The sequence below is a fragment of the Manis pentadactyla genome, chromosome 6 (genome assembly GCF_030020395.1).
Source record: "Manis pentadactyla isolate mManPen7 chromosome 6, mManPen7.hap1, whole genome shotgun sequence".
NCBI classification, from domain to species: Eukaryota; Metazoa; Chordata; class Mammalia; order Pholidota; family Manidae; genus Manis; species Manis pentadactyla.
The window spans coordinates 42,586,497-42,600,203 of record NC_080024.1 but is presented as its reverse complement, the minus strand read 5'-3'; positions in this window follow the sequence as shown (position 1 = coordinate 42,600,203).

Below are 13,707 nucleotides of genomic sequence, written 5' to 3'. Positions count from 1 at the left end.
TTTTCACTTCAAGTACTTGGCATAACTTTAATTTGCTTGGGCCTTTGCTGTTTTTGGAAAATATGCTTTGTGGGGACATTGTGGAGCAAAGGAGACTACTACACCGTATGTGACTACTAATGCAAATAATTTGACTACAGAGAAGCGAGGGAAATACTGAAGGCTAGTTGGGACCAAATAGAGGCTCACAGATGTTTGGATTATTTTATAAGCATTTTGTGATACACTTAATGTGAAAGACGCTATGTGAAGTTATAACTAAGACCTTTGCACTTTCTTTGGGCCTTTTCTTAAAGCCACACTTAAGCCGAAGAAATTAATGTTCTTAAGGGGACAGTGGGTGGGTTTTCCTGTGAGCTTTTGTTGGTTTTCCTGTGGGCCCTCTAATGGAATTTATCTCTTTGGCTGTTCAGTTTTTTTCATACTGTATTTTTTAAATTTGTTGTATGGTGCCCTGTGAGCATCAAGTACTCCCAGATGAATAAAACTTACTGTATCTAAAGTCTTAGACCAGTTTTTAATCTTAGTTGACTACTCTTCCCGCACTACAGACTGTTGTGGTTGTGCTATTTCAGCAATACTGAGCTTTTTGGATTGTTTTCCAAACGGGAACATGATGTTGAAGAACCAGAGAACTTTTAATTAAGAAAATGAAAAACAATTGCAGCCATATAGGTTTAACTGTTGGTGGCTTTGGTTTCCAGTGCCTCTCAAATCTGGTGAGGTTGAAAGAAGCAGAAACTACAGCAGTCAGGGATTTTCAACCTTGGCATTATTGACATTTTGGGTCAGATACATCTTCATTACAGGGGTACTGTCCTGGGTATTTAGGATATTGAGCAGCATCCCTGACTTCTATCCGCTAGATGCCAGTAGCAGCCCCACCCCAGGGTTGAAAACCAAAAATAACCTTAAGGTACCATCCCATGTCCCTTGGCAAAATCTCCCTAGGTTGAAAATCATTTAAAGTAGTTTAAGCAGGATGCACGTTTGTCTTGATAAAATTAATGATGTATAAAAGTATTTCATTTTAGGCAGCAGTTGCCCAGAAAGTAACTAGAAATACTTAACTTTTGGTAAAACACCCCATTGGTCCTGGGAAGGCAAGCTGAAAATGCGTAAGATGTTGACATTAGTTCTCAGCATCTCTGGCGTGGTTGGAGCCAGGCTCGTGTGGCACAAGGACAGGAGCACCAGGGGCTTGGGGCTGTGCTTGTAATGTTCAGGGCCCTCTGAGAGGCAGGGTGTGGTAAGACAGGCCGGGCACAGAGGCCCTTTTCTCTAATAATGTGAATAGGAAGCGATAAATTCAAGGCATCTTGATAGAGAATTTAGATTTGCAAGGCAGTCATGAAGAGGGAGGTGGGGGTAAGTCTAAACTCAAGTGTAGGTCAGTGACATTTTTAGTGTTCATGTTAGAAAAACAGTAAGTTTCAAAACCCCTCATTTTAGACAAAAAGTTTTGTATGGCGTAATGATTTTGGAAGGAGAAGCTCTGGAGGGGATTTAGTCTGAAGAGTTTTCCTGGAATATCTCTGTACTAGGAAGAAACTTGCAAATAGGTTAAATTGATAATTTTACCTGTCTAACCCAAACTTAACAAAAGTTTTTCAATAATTGAGAAAAGTTAAAAGGATAGTACAATGAACACCCTGTATATCTTCCACCTGAGTTCAGCAATTAAAGTTTTGCTACATTTGCACTTTATATGTTTCTAAATAGTGTTCTATGAAACTATTTTCTGTCAGTATTACCATAGAGAAATTTGGGACCAGATAAAGTAAGGTTAATGAGCAAAAGAAAGCAGGTAACTGCTTAAAGTTTTTGACGAGATAGAGGTGAAGGTCAGGACACGGATGGAAGCATATTCTTGGACAGGAAGAGAAACGTTTATCGTTCTGAGTCCATAAGGAAGACGATATAAAAAGTAACTTTTGTCTACAGTATATAGCATGTAAAAGTTACACTGGAGCACAATATCATTTACACATTTGGGAATAAAATCACTTAGCACCAATGTGATCATCAAGAAGGGCTATTCATGTGCCGAATATCTAGTCATTTCTACTCAAAGTGTGGTCTGAAGATCAGCATCAGTGTCACTAGGAGCTTTTTAGAAATGCAGACTCCCAGGCTCCCCCTCAGACCTACTGAATGAAGATCTGCATTTTGGTAAGGTCCTCAGGTGGTTTATATGCACATTTAAGTTGGAGAAGTGATAGTCTAAGGTACCTCTTCATTCCCAATATGTTAATGATAGGATAATAAAAGGGACGGAAATGCCTACTTAGGTGTGGAAGCAAGTGAGCCTATAGATAGCTGAGGTGATCAGAACACCCGTAGGATGCTACTTTGCTAAAACATGGGTGAAATCAAAAGGGAGGGAGCGAAAGGAGAAATTTTAGTTTTTGTATAAAATCAATTGCTTTTCTCAGGAAGGCTATGCTATGAACTGAATATTTGTGCTCCCCCAAATCTGTGTGCTGAAACCCTAATTCGTAATGTGATGGGATTAGAAGATGGGAGCCTTTGGGAGATAGGTCATGAGGGTAAAACTTTAATGAATGGGATTAGAGCCCTTTTAAGAAGAGAAGTGAGAGCTGGCCTTCACTCTCTGCTCTCTTCCTTGTCAGGATATGATGAGAAGATGGCAATCTGCAGACCAGAAGCAGGCAGGCCCCCACCAGACGCTGGATCTTGCCTTGCGCCTTGATCCTGGACTTCCCAGCTTCTGGAACTGTGAGGAATAAATGTGTTTTTTTTTTTTTTTTTTTTTTTTAATAATTATTTTTTATTGAAGGGTAGTTGACACACAGTATTACATTACATGAGTTTCAAGTGTACAACACAGTGGTAGAACATTTATATACATAATTCTAGGTTCCAGCTATCACCCTACCAGGCTGTTACAATATCTTGACTATATTCCTTATGCTATACATTACATCCCGGTTACTAATTTATTTTACCATTGGAAGTCTGTCCTTTTTTTTTTTTTTTTTTTTTTTGTGAGGGCATCTCTCATATTTATTGATCAAATGGTTGTTAACGACAATAAAATTCTGTATAGGGGAGTCAATGCTCAATGCACAATCATTATTCCACCCCAAGCCTAATTTTTGTCAGTCTCCAATCTTCTGAGGCATAACAAACAAGTTTTTACATGTAGAACAAATTCTTACATAATGAATAAGTTACATAGTGAACAGTACAAGGGCAGTCATCACAGAAACTTTCGGTTTTGCTCATGCATTATGAACTATAAACAGTCAGTTCAAATATGAATACTCATTTGGTTTTTATACTTGATTTATATGTGGATACCACATTTCTCTCTTTATTATTATTATTTTTAATAAAATGCTGAAGTGGTAGGTAGATACAAGATAAAGGTAGAAAACATAGTTTAGTGTTGTAAGAGAGCACATGTAGATGATCAGGTGTGTGCCTGTAGACTATGTGTTAATCCAAGCTAGACCAGGGCAATAAAACATCCACGTATGCAGAAGATTTCTCTCAGAACGGGGGGGTGAGGTTCTAAGCCTCACCTCTGTTGATCCCCAATTTCTCACCTGATGGCCCCCCTGCGACTGTGCCTGTCTTAGGTTGTTCCTCCCTTGAGGAATCTTACCCGTCTCTGGCTAACCAGTCATCTTCCGGGGCCATACAGGGAAATGTGAAGTTGGTAAGTGAGAGAGAAGCCTTATTGTTTGAAAAAGTTAGCTTTTTAGTTCTTTGCATATTTATGCCCTGTGGCTTCTATGCCCAGCATTTGTCTTGAGGTATCTTTACCACTTGGAAGAATTATGATACTCGGTAAATTTGATATGAGGCACGAATTCTATTTAAGGGTTGTAATTAGGAAGGAAGAAGAAAAGCTATAGAAGTAGCAGGCGGAAGAAAACATGGGAAGATTGATTATTTCTTTGATATATCTTCTTGTAGAGTAACTTCAGCATGTATAGGTTTTAAGCTACTACTTAAATTGCACACACACATTAACATAATAGGAGTATAGTTACATAACCAAAGCATATCTGTAATTACCAGCCATCTGCAGTGAAACCAAGAAAACCAGTTAGGCACCTTAGGCATTTGTGAAAACTTATCTATGATATGGTGGATATTGTCCAACTGAACTTGAACAGTCTGAGAGAAATCAGACAAATTAAAACAACCCATTCCTGGGGACTGTTCACATGCCATATGTTCTTTTAACAATAAATAGTTTGTAGTTGTAAGACTTTGGAGCGCTACAATTTGCACTTCTCCAAATTCTTGGTTGAGTTCCAACAGTATAGATCCAGTCCAATTTTGTTGTTTTACTGTATGCACAGGCCAGCTTAGATATCTCCTTCCTCATTCCCATGGCAGGTCCAGGAACTGGTGGGATGAGTGCATCTACAGCTGTAGCAGTGCGTGGATCTTTGTTGGGGTTTTTTGATGATCATCTTCTGGCATGAGTCTTCCAGAGGGTGCAGATGTTGGAAGTTCTTTTTCATATCGTATCTTAGTTCATTTTCGGGGTAGCCCAATTAGGCTTTGATCCTCTGTATAAACACAAACAGACCCTTTGCCTACACTTTTATATGCCCTTTATACCCTTGTGTAGAACTCGTTGGAGGTTACCACACAGGAACTGCCCTTTTTTTTTTTTTTTTTTGCTATCACTAATCTACACTTACATGACGAATATTATGTTTACTAGGCTCTCCCCTATACCAGGTCTCCCCTATAAACCCCTTTACAGTCACTGTCCATCAGCATAGCAAAATGTTGTAGAATCACTACTTGCCTTCTCTGTGTTGTACAGCCCTCCCTTTTCTCCTACCCCCCCATGCATGTTAATCTTAATACCCCCCTACTTCTCCCCCCCTTATCCCTCCCTACCCACCCATCCTCCCCAGTCCCTTTCCCTTTGGTACCTGTTAGTCCATTCTTGAGTTCTGTGATTCTGCTGCTGTTTTGTTCCTTCAGTTTTTCCTTTGTTCTTATATTCCACAGATAAGTGAAATCATTTGGTATTTCTCTTTCTCCGCTTGGCTTGTTTCACTGAGCATAATACCCTCCAGCTCCATCCATGTTGCTGCAAATGATTGGATTTGCCCTTTTCTTATAGCTGAGTAGTATTCCATTGTGTATATGTACCACATCTTCTTTATCCATTCATCTATTGATGGACATTTAGGTTGCTTCCAATTCTTGGCTATTGTAAATAGTGCTGCAATAAACATAGGGGTGCATCTGTCTTTCTCAAACTTGATTGCTGCATTCTTAGGGTAAATTCCTAGGAGTGCAATTCCTGGGTCAAATGGTAAGTCTGTTTTGAGCATTTTGATGTACCTCCATACTGCTTTCCACAATGGTTGAACTAACTTACATTCCCACCAGCAGTGTAGGAGGGTTCCCCTTTCTCCACAGCCTCGCCAACATTTGTTGTTGTTTGTCTTTTGGATGGCAGCCATCCTTACTGGTGTGAGGTGATACCTCATTGTAGTTTTAATTTGCATTTCTCTGATAATTAGCGATGTGGAGCATCTTCTCATGTGTCTGTTGGCCATCTGTATTTCTCTTTTGGAGAACTGTCTGTTCAGTTCCTCTGCCCATTTTTTAATTGGGTTATTTGTTTTTTGTTTGTTGAGGCGTGAGAGCTCCTTATATATTCTGGACGTCAAGCCTTTATCGGATGTGTCATTTTCAAATATATTCTCCCATACTGTAGGGATCCTTCTTGTTCTATTGATGGTGTCTTTTGCTGTACAGAAGCTTTTCAGCTTAATATAGTCCCACTTACTCATTTTTGCTGTTGTTTTCCTTGCCCGGGGAGATATGTTCAAGAAGAGGTCACTCATGTTTATGTCTAAGAGGTTTTCACCTATGTTTTCTTCCAGGAGTTTAATGGTTTCATGGCTTACATTCAGGTCTTTGATCCATTTTGAGTTTACTTTTGTATATGGGGTCAGACAATGGTCCAGTTTCATTCTCCTACATGTAGCTGTCCAGTTTTGCCAGCACCACCTGTTGAAGAGACTGTCATTTCGCCATTGTATGTCCATGGCTCCTTTATCAAATATTAATTGACCATATATGTCTGGGTTAATGTCTGGATTCTCTAGTCTGTTCCATTGGTCTGTGGCTCTGCTCTTGTGCCAGTACCAAATTGTCTTGATTACTATGGCTTTATAGTAGAGCTTGAAGTTGGGGAGTGAGATCCCCCCTACTTTATTCTTCTTTCTCAGGATTGCTTTGGCTATTCGGGGTCTTTGGTGTTTCCATATGAATTTTTGAATTATTTGTTCCAGTTCATTGAAGAATGTTGCTGGTAGTTTCATAGGGATTGCATCAAATCTGTATATTGCTTTGGGCAGGATGGCCATTTTGACGATATTAATTCTTCCTAGCCACGAGCATGGGATGAGTTTCCATCTGTTAGTGTCCCCTTTAATTTCTCTTAAGAGTGACTTGTAGTTTTCAGAGTATAAGTCTTTCACTTCTTTGGTTAGGTTTATTCCTAGGTATTTTATTTTTTTTGATGCAATTGTGAATGGAGTTGTTTTCCTGATTTCTCTCTCTGTTGGTTCATTGTTAGTATATAGGAAAGCCACAGATTTCTGTGTGTTGATTTTGTATCCTGCAACTTTGCTGTATTCCGATATCAGTTCTAGTAGTTTTGGGGTGGAGTCTTTAGGGTTTTTTATGTACAGTATCATGTCATCTGCAAATAGTGACAGTTTAACTTCTTCTTTACCAATCTGGATTCCTTGTATTTCTTTATTTTGTCTGATTGCCGTGGCTAGGACCTCCAGTACTATGTTAAATAACAGTGGAGAGAGTGGGCATCCCTGTCTAGTTCCCGATCTCAGAGGAAATGCTTTCAGCTTCTCGCTGTTCAATATAATGTTGGCTGTGGGTTTATCATAGATGGCCTTTATTATGTTGAGGTACTTGCCCTCTATTCCCATTTTGCTGAGAGTTTTTAACATGAATGGATGTTGAACTTTGTCAAATGCTTTTTCAGCATCTATTGAGATGATCATGTGGTTTTTGTCTTTCTTTTTGTTGATGTGGTGGATGATGTTGATGGACTTTCGAATGTTGTACCATCCTTGCATCCCTGGGATGAATCCCACTTGGTCATGGTGTATGATCCTTTTGATGTATTTTTGAATTCGGTTTGCTAATATTTTGTTGAGTATTTTTGCATCTACGTTCATCAGGGATATTGGTCTGTAGTTTTCTTTTTTGGTGGGATCTTTGCCTGGTTTTGGTATTAGGGTGATGTTAGCTTCATAGAATGAGTTTGGGAGTATCCCCTCCTCCTCTATTTTTTGGAAGACTTTAAGGAGAATGGGTATTATGTCTTCCCTGTATGTCTGATAAAATTCCGAGGTAAATCCATCTGGCCCGGGGGTTTTGTTCTTTGGTAGTTTTTTGATTACCTCTTCAATTTCATTGCTGGTAATTGGTCTGTTTAGATTTTCTGTTTCTTCCTGGGTCAATCTTGGAAGGTTATATTTTTCTAGGAAGTTGTCCATTTCTCCTAGGTTTCCCAGCTTGTTAGCATATAGGTTTTCATAGTAGTCTCCAATAATTCTTTGCATTTCCGTGGGGTCCGTCGTGATTTTTCCTTTCTCGTTTCTGATACTGTTGATTTGTGTTGACTCTCTTTTCTTCTTAATAAGTCTGGCTAGAGGCTTATCTATTTTGTTTATTTTCTCGAAGAACCAGCTCTTGGTTTCATTGATTTTTGCTATTGTTTTATTCTTCTCAATTTTATTTATTTCTTCTCTGATCTTTATTATGTCCCTCCTTCTGCTGACCTTAGGCCTCATCTGTTCTTCTTTTTCCAATTTCGATAATTGTGACATTAGACCATTCATTTGGGATTGCTCTTCCTTTTTTAAATATGCTTGGATTGCTATATACTTTCCTCTTAAGACTGCTTTTGCTGTGTCCCACAGAAGTTGGGGCTTAGTGTTGTTGTTGTCATTTGTTTCCATATATTGCTGGATCTCCGTTTTGATTTGGTCATTGATCCATTGATTATTTGGGAGCATGTTGTTAAGCCTCCATGTGTTCGTGAGCCTCTTTGCTTTCTTTGTACAGTTTATTTCTAGTTTTATGCCTTTGTGGTCTGAAAAGTTGGTTGGTAGGATTTCAATCTTTTGGAATTTTCTGAGGCTCTTTTTGTGGCCTAGTATGTGGTCTATTCTGGAGAATGTTCCATGTGCACTTGAGAAGAATGTATATCCCGCTGCTTTTGGATGTAGAGTTCTATAGATGTCTATTAGGTCCATCTGCTCTACTGTGTTGTTCAGTGCTTCCGTGTCCTTACTTATTTTCTGCCCAGTGGATCTATCCTTTGGGGTGAGTGGTGTGTTGAAGTCTCCTAGAATGAATGCATTGCAGTCTATATCCCCCTTTAGTTCTGTTAGTATTTGTTTCACATATGCTGGTGCTCCTGTGTTGGGTGCATATATATTTAGAATGGTTATATCCTCTTGTTTGACTGAGCCCTTTATCATTATGTAGTGTCCTTCTTTATCTCTTGTTACTTTCTTTGTTTTGAAGTCTATTTTGTCTGATATTAGTACTGCAACCCCTGCTTTCTTCTCACTGTTGTTTGCTTGAAATATGTTTTTCCATCCCTTGACTTTTAGTCTGTACGTGTCTTTGGGTTTGAGGTGAGTTTCTTGTAAGCAGCATATAGATGGGTCTTGCTTTTTTATCCATTCTGTTACTCTGTGTCTTTTGATTGGTGCATTCAACCCATTAACATTTAGGGTGGCTATTGAAAGATATGTACTTATTGCCATTGCAGGCTTTAAATTCGTGGTTACCAAAGGTTCAAGGTTAGCCTCTTTAGTATCTTACTGCCTAACTTAGCTCGCTTATTGAGCTGTTATATACACTGTCTGGAGATTCTTTTCTTCTCTCCCTTCTTGTACCTCCTCCTCGATTCTTCATATGTTGGGTGTTTTGTGCTGTGCTCCTTCTAGGAGTGCTCCCATCTAGAGCAGCCCCTGTAAGATGTTCTGTAGAGGTGGTTTGTGGAAAGCAAATTCCCTCAGCTTTTGTTTGTCTGGGAATTGTTTAATCCCACCGTCATATTTGAATGATAGTCGTGCTGGATACAGTATCCTTGGTTCAAGGCCCTTCTGTTTCATTGTATTAAATATATCATGCCATTCTCTTCTGGCCTGTAGGGTTTCTGTTGAGAAATCTGACGTTAGCCTGATGGGTTTCCCTTTATAGGTGACCTTTTTCTCTCTAGCTGCCTTTAACACTCTTTCCTTGTCCTTGATCTTTGCCATTTTAATTATTATGTGTCTTGGTGTTGCCCTTCTTGGATCCTTTCTGTTGGGGGTTCTGTGTATTTCCGTGGTCTGTTCGATTACTTCCTCCCCCAGTGTGGGGAAGTTTTCAGCAATTATTTCTTCTAAGATACTTTCCATCTCTTTGCCTCTCTCTTCTTCTTCTGGGACCCCTATAATACGGATATTGCTCCTTTTAGATTGGTCACACAGTTCTCTTAATATTGTTTCATTCCTGGAGATCCTTTTGTCTCTCTCTATGTCAGCTTCCATGCGTTCCTGTTCTCTGATTTCAATTCCATCAATGGCCTCTTGCATTCTATCCATTCTGCTTATAAACCCTTCCAGAGTTTGTTTCATTTCTGCGATCTCCTTTCTGGCATCTGTGATCTCTTTCCGGACTTCATCCCATTTTTCTTGCGTATTTCTCTGCATCTCTGTCAGCATGTTTATGATTCTTATTTTGAATTCTTTGTCAGGAAGACTGGTTAGGTCTGTCTCCTTCTCTGGTGTTGTCTCTGTGATCTTTGTCTGCCTGTAGCTTTGCCTTTTCATGGTGATAGGAATAGTCTGCAGAACTGGGACGAGTGACGGCTGGAAGGACTTCCTTTCTTGTTGGTTTGTGGCCCTCCTCTCCTGGGAGAACAGCGGCCTCTAGTGGCTTGTGCTGCGCAGCTGCGCGCAGACAGGGTTTCTGCTTCCTGCCCGGCTGCTATGGAGTTAATCTCCGCTGTTGCTGTGGGCGTGGCCTGGCTCGGGCAGCTACTCCAAAATGGTGGAGTCGCGTTGGAGCAGGAGCTGCTGGGAGGCTATTTATCTCCGTAAGGGGCCTCCCTGCTCCCTGCAGCCCAGGGGTTAGGGTGCCCAGAGGTCCCGGATTCCCTACCTCTGGATTAAGTGGCCCGCCCTGCCCCTTTAAGACTTCCAAAAAGCACCCGCCAAAACAAAACAACGACCACAAAAAAAAACAAGAAAAAAAAATTTTTTTTAATTAAAAAAAAAAAAATTTTTATTTAAAAAAAAAAAGGTGGTCGTTCGTTTTTCTTTATTCTCCGGTGCCAGCCTCAGGCCTCTGCTCACCGGTCTTTCTGCCCTGTTTCCCTAATATTGGGGTCCCTGTCCCTTTAAGACTTCCAAACAGCGCTCGCCAAAACAAAGCAGCAAAAAAGCAAAAAAAAAAATGGTCGCGCGCTTTTCTTATGTCCTCTGTCGCCCAGCCTCCAGTGCCTGCTCACTGTTCTTGCTGCCCTGTTTTCCCAGTATCGAGGGCCCTACACTCTGGCCCGGATGGCTGGGGCTGGGTGTTCGGCAGCCCTGGGCTCCGTCTCCCTCCCGCTCTGCCTGCTCTTCTCCCGCCGGGAGCTGGGGGGAGGGGCGCTCGGCTCCCGCGGGGCCGGGGCTTGTATCTTACCCCCTTCGCGAGGCGCTGGGTTCTCTCAGGTGTGGATGTGGTCTGGATATTGTCCTGTGTCCTCTGGTCTTTATTCTAGGAAGGGTTGTCTTTGTTATATTTTCATAGATATATGTTGTTTTGGGAGGAGATTTCCGCTGCTCTACTCACGCCGCCATCTTCCGCCCCCTCCAATAAATGTGTTTTTAAGCCACCCAGTCTATGATATTCTGTTAGCAGCCAAAACTAAGGTTGCTTAGGTCAGTGTAGTTTTAAAAAGTCACAGGTGTGTATCCACATTGTTTCTCCTACAGTTGACATTGTATGAGAACCTTCGACTGAAGGAGAGATGCTCGTTCTCTTAAGGCCGATACGAGCTGAACTGGAGTTAGAGCTATACAACCTATTGAGAATCCTCTCTGCCTTCATCATGCCCAAGGGAAGAGTGGAACAGGGAGTCAACATAGAACAGGCTTACCAATTGGCTTTGGAGTCTAATATCCAGGTTTTAAATCCAAATCCTGGTATTGTAACCTCAGTATGCCATTTAGTGGCTTTGTGACCTTGTGCAGGTTATCTGACCTCACTATGTTTCAGTTTCCTAATTTGTAGAGTAGGGATAACAATAGTACCTACTTCAATAAGCGATGATCCTTGTGAAGATAACAGAGATACTGCCTGTCTGTAAGGTAAAATGCCTAAGCATAGTGCTTGATAAATGTTGCAGACATTGCTGTTGATACAGTTTATTATTTTTATTACCATAAGGGAGGAGACCCCTGTTGTCATTGCTGAAATTAGAGGGGATAAAGATTGGTAGGTGGCTTCAGGAGAAGCCCTTTGGAAATAACTCTTGAGGAAACGAGAAGGACCTCAGCTAGGACATTTAGGATTGTAAGATAGTCTCAGGGCATTGCAGGGTATTCTCTGCTATTACTCAACAGTCCAGGTGGATGGAGGTGTTTGGTTGGCTTGATTCGCAGGTACAGTGGAAGGAGCGAGAGGATTAGGGGTTGGCATTAATGCAGTTGAAGATTTGAAAGCACAGGTTTGTTGTTCAAATCTTCAAATCATTTTAGAAGGAACTGGTGTCACTGTCACTCAATGGTTAGAAATAAGCATGCTTAAATTTTATTTCTCTGGAGATGGTGACATGATGCCACCTCAACTACTTAGCTAGTGAGTTTATGCAGTCCAACACATTTTCATTTTCTGATGGGCATTTTCACATTTTCATTGCATTGCATGATTTTGAACAAATCGCCTTTTTGGCTTTTGAGTTTATGAAATCATGCCTTTAAAGGGATTTGAGAAATGTAGTCCCAGGATATAAAGAGTATCTACAACTTAAGTCAGAAGGACTTCATCCATTCATTTATTTGACAAATAATTACTAAGTGCTAACTATTTATTACAAGGCCACCTGCTGTAAGTACAGTCGAAGAGGTCCTTCCCTGAAACATAGTGGAGAAAATATTGAAGTAAAAGTAAACAGGAGATAATGCCAAAACACAGCTGTAGCTCCCATTCTCAGGGAGTTCCTTCATATGTGAGAGGAAATAGAGCAAATGTGATTAGAAGGGAGCTTGAGGAGGTGCTCTTAAACATAATCTTTAAGGAAAAGTTAGAATGGCACATATGGTCTTGCAAGGGAAGGACAAAGAACTTTGACAATATAGTGGAAGCTTGTGTTGTGTCTAAAAAGGTGTAGGCTGGTAGGCAGCCCTAGTGATAAGAAATAGTGGGATATCAGATGTAGCCCCAAGAAGTTAGGGTCAGCATCTGATAACACCTGTTAAGATCTGAATCTCCAGCTCTGAGTGTAGTTCCTTCCTTCGTAGGTACCCAATACATACTTACTGAACAAATCCATAATGAGATGTACTTTAACTTCTGTTTACAGAACTCCTCCAAAGCTGTTCTTTAAACTTTATAGGCAACAAGTAACCACCGACTACTCAACATTCATCTATTCAACAAATATTTATTGAAGGTTTTAAAGTAGGGAAATGGCATGAATTGAACTGTGCTGCAGGAAGATCAATATCCCCAGTTCATTTCCTTGAGCACAGATTTATATAGAATTTATCCAGCAAGTGTTCTCAGAGCAGGCATAGTTCAGAGACTCAGACAGACTCAGTGCTGCATGGCCCCCACTCAGCACCTTTCTCCTGCCTCCTTGTCTGTCATGCTGTGGCCCTGTTGGTTGCCACCTCAGTGCTAGCCCACTGCTGCAGAAGAATCTGGGCCAACTGTGGAAGGAATTGATATCAAGCTGGTTTTATGTTCTGTAAATGATTTGCTTGTTTGCATTTTTCCCTAAAAAGTCTAATCTTTATGGAATCTGAAAGGTTTTAGAAAAAGATTTGTTTATCCTACAAAGGGATCTAGAATATTCTGTATTTTTTAGGAGAAAAGGGTTGATGATGAACCTCCAAAAAGACCATGGCTAATTTGACTTGCAGACTGAGGGGCCTCCTGGATATTTTCCACATGAGGAGTTGGGATGGATGAGCTGTCAGTGTTGCTCCTGGAGTGTGACACTACAGCACTCCGGCCAGCAGCCCCTGCCCCACGAGACTGCTATACATTCACAACAAGGTAAGGAAACAGAAGCAGTTAATGCTCTGCAAATTTTAATGATATTTCTCTGTCTTCACTCAAAATTATTCATGGGTCCTACTTTTTAATATTAACTACCAAGGATAAAAGCCTCTTCTTTCTCTCATAAGAAAAATGAGTTTTTATTAGATGTCAATGTTATCAATCATCTCTATCCAAGAAATATCATTAAAGGGGATCAAGCTACCTAGTCCCTTTGATGAGCCCCATCCATGGAGGTTTACCATGGCATGCCTGTGTTAGCTCTGTACCCCAAATGATTTGGACTTCTGGGAAAAATAAATAATAGTAGCCTGAAAAGGGATGGATGATTACTGATTAGTACTTAATATTATCTTGGGTTAGAAATAAAAGACCACGAAGGGAAATTCTTTTTGAAAG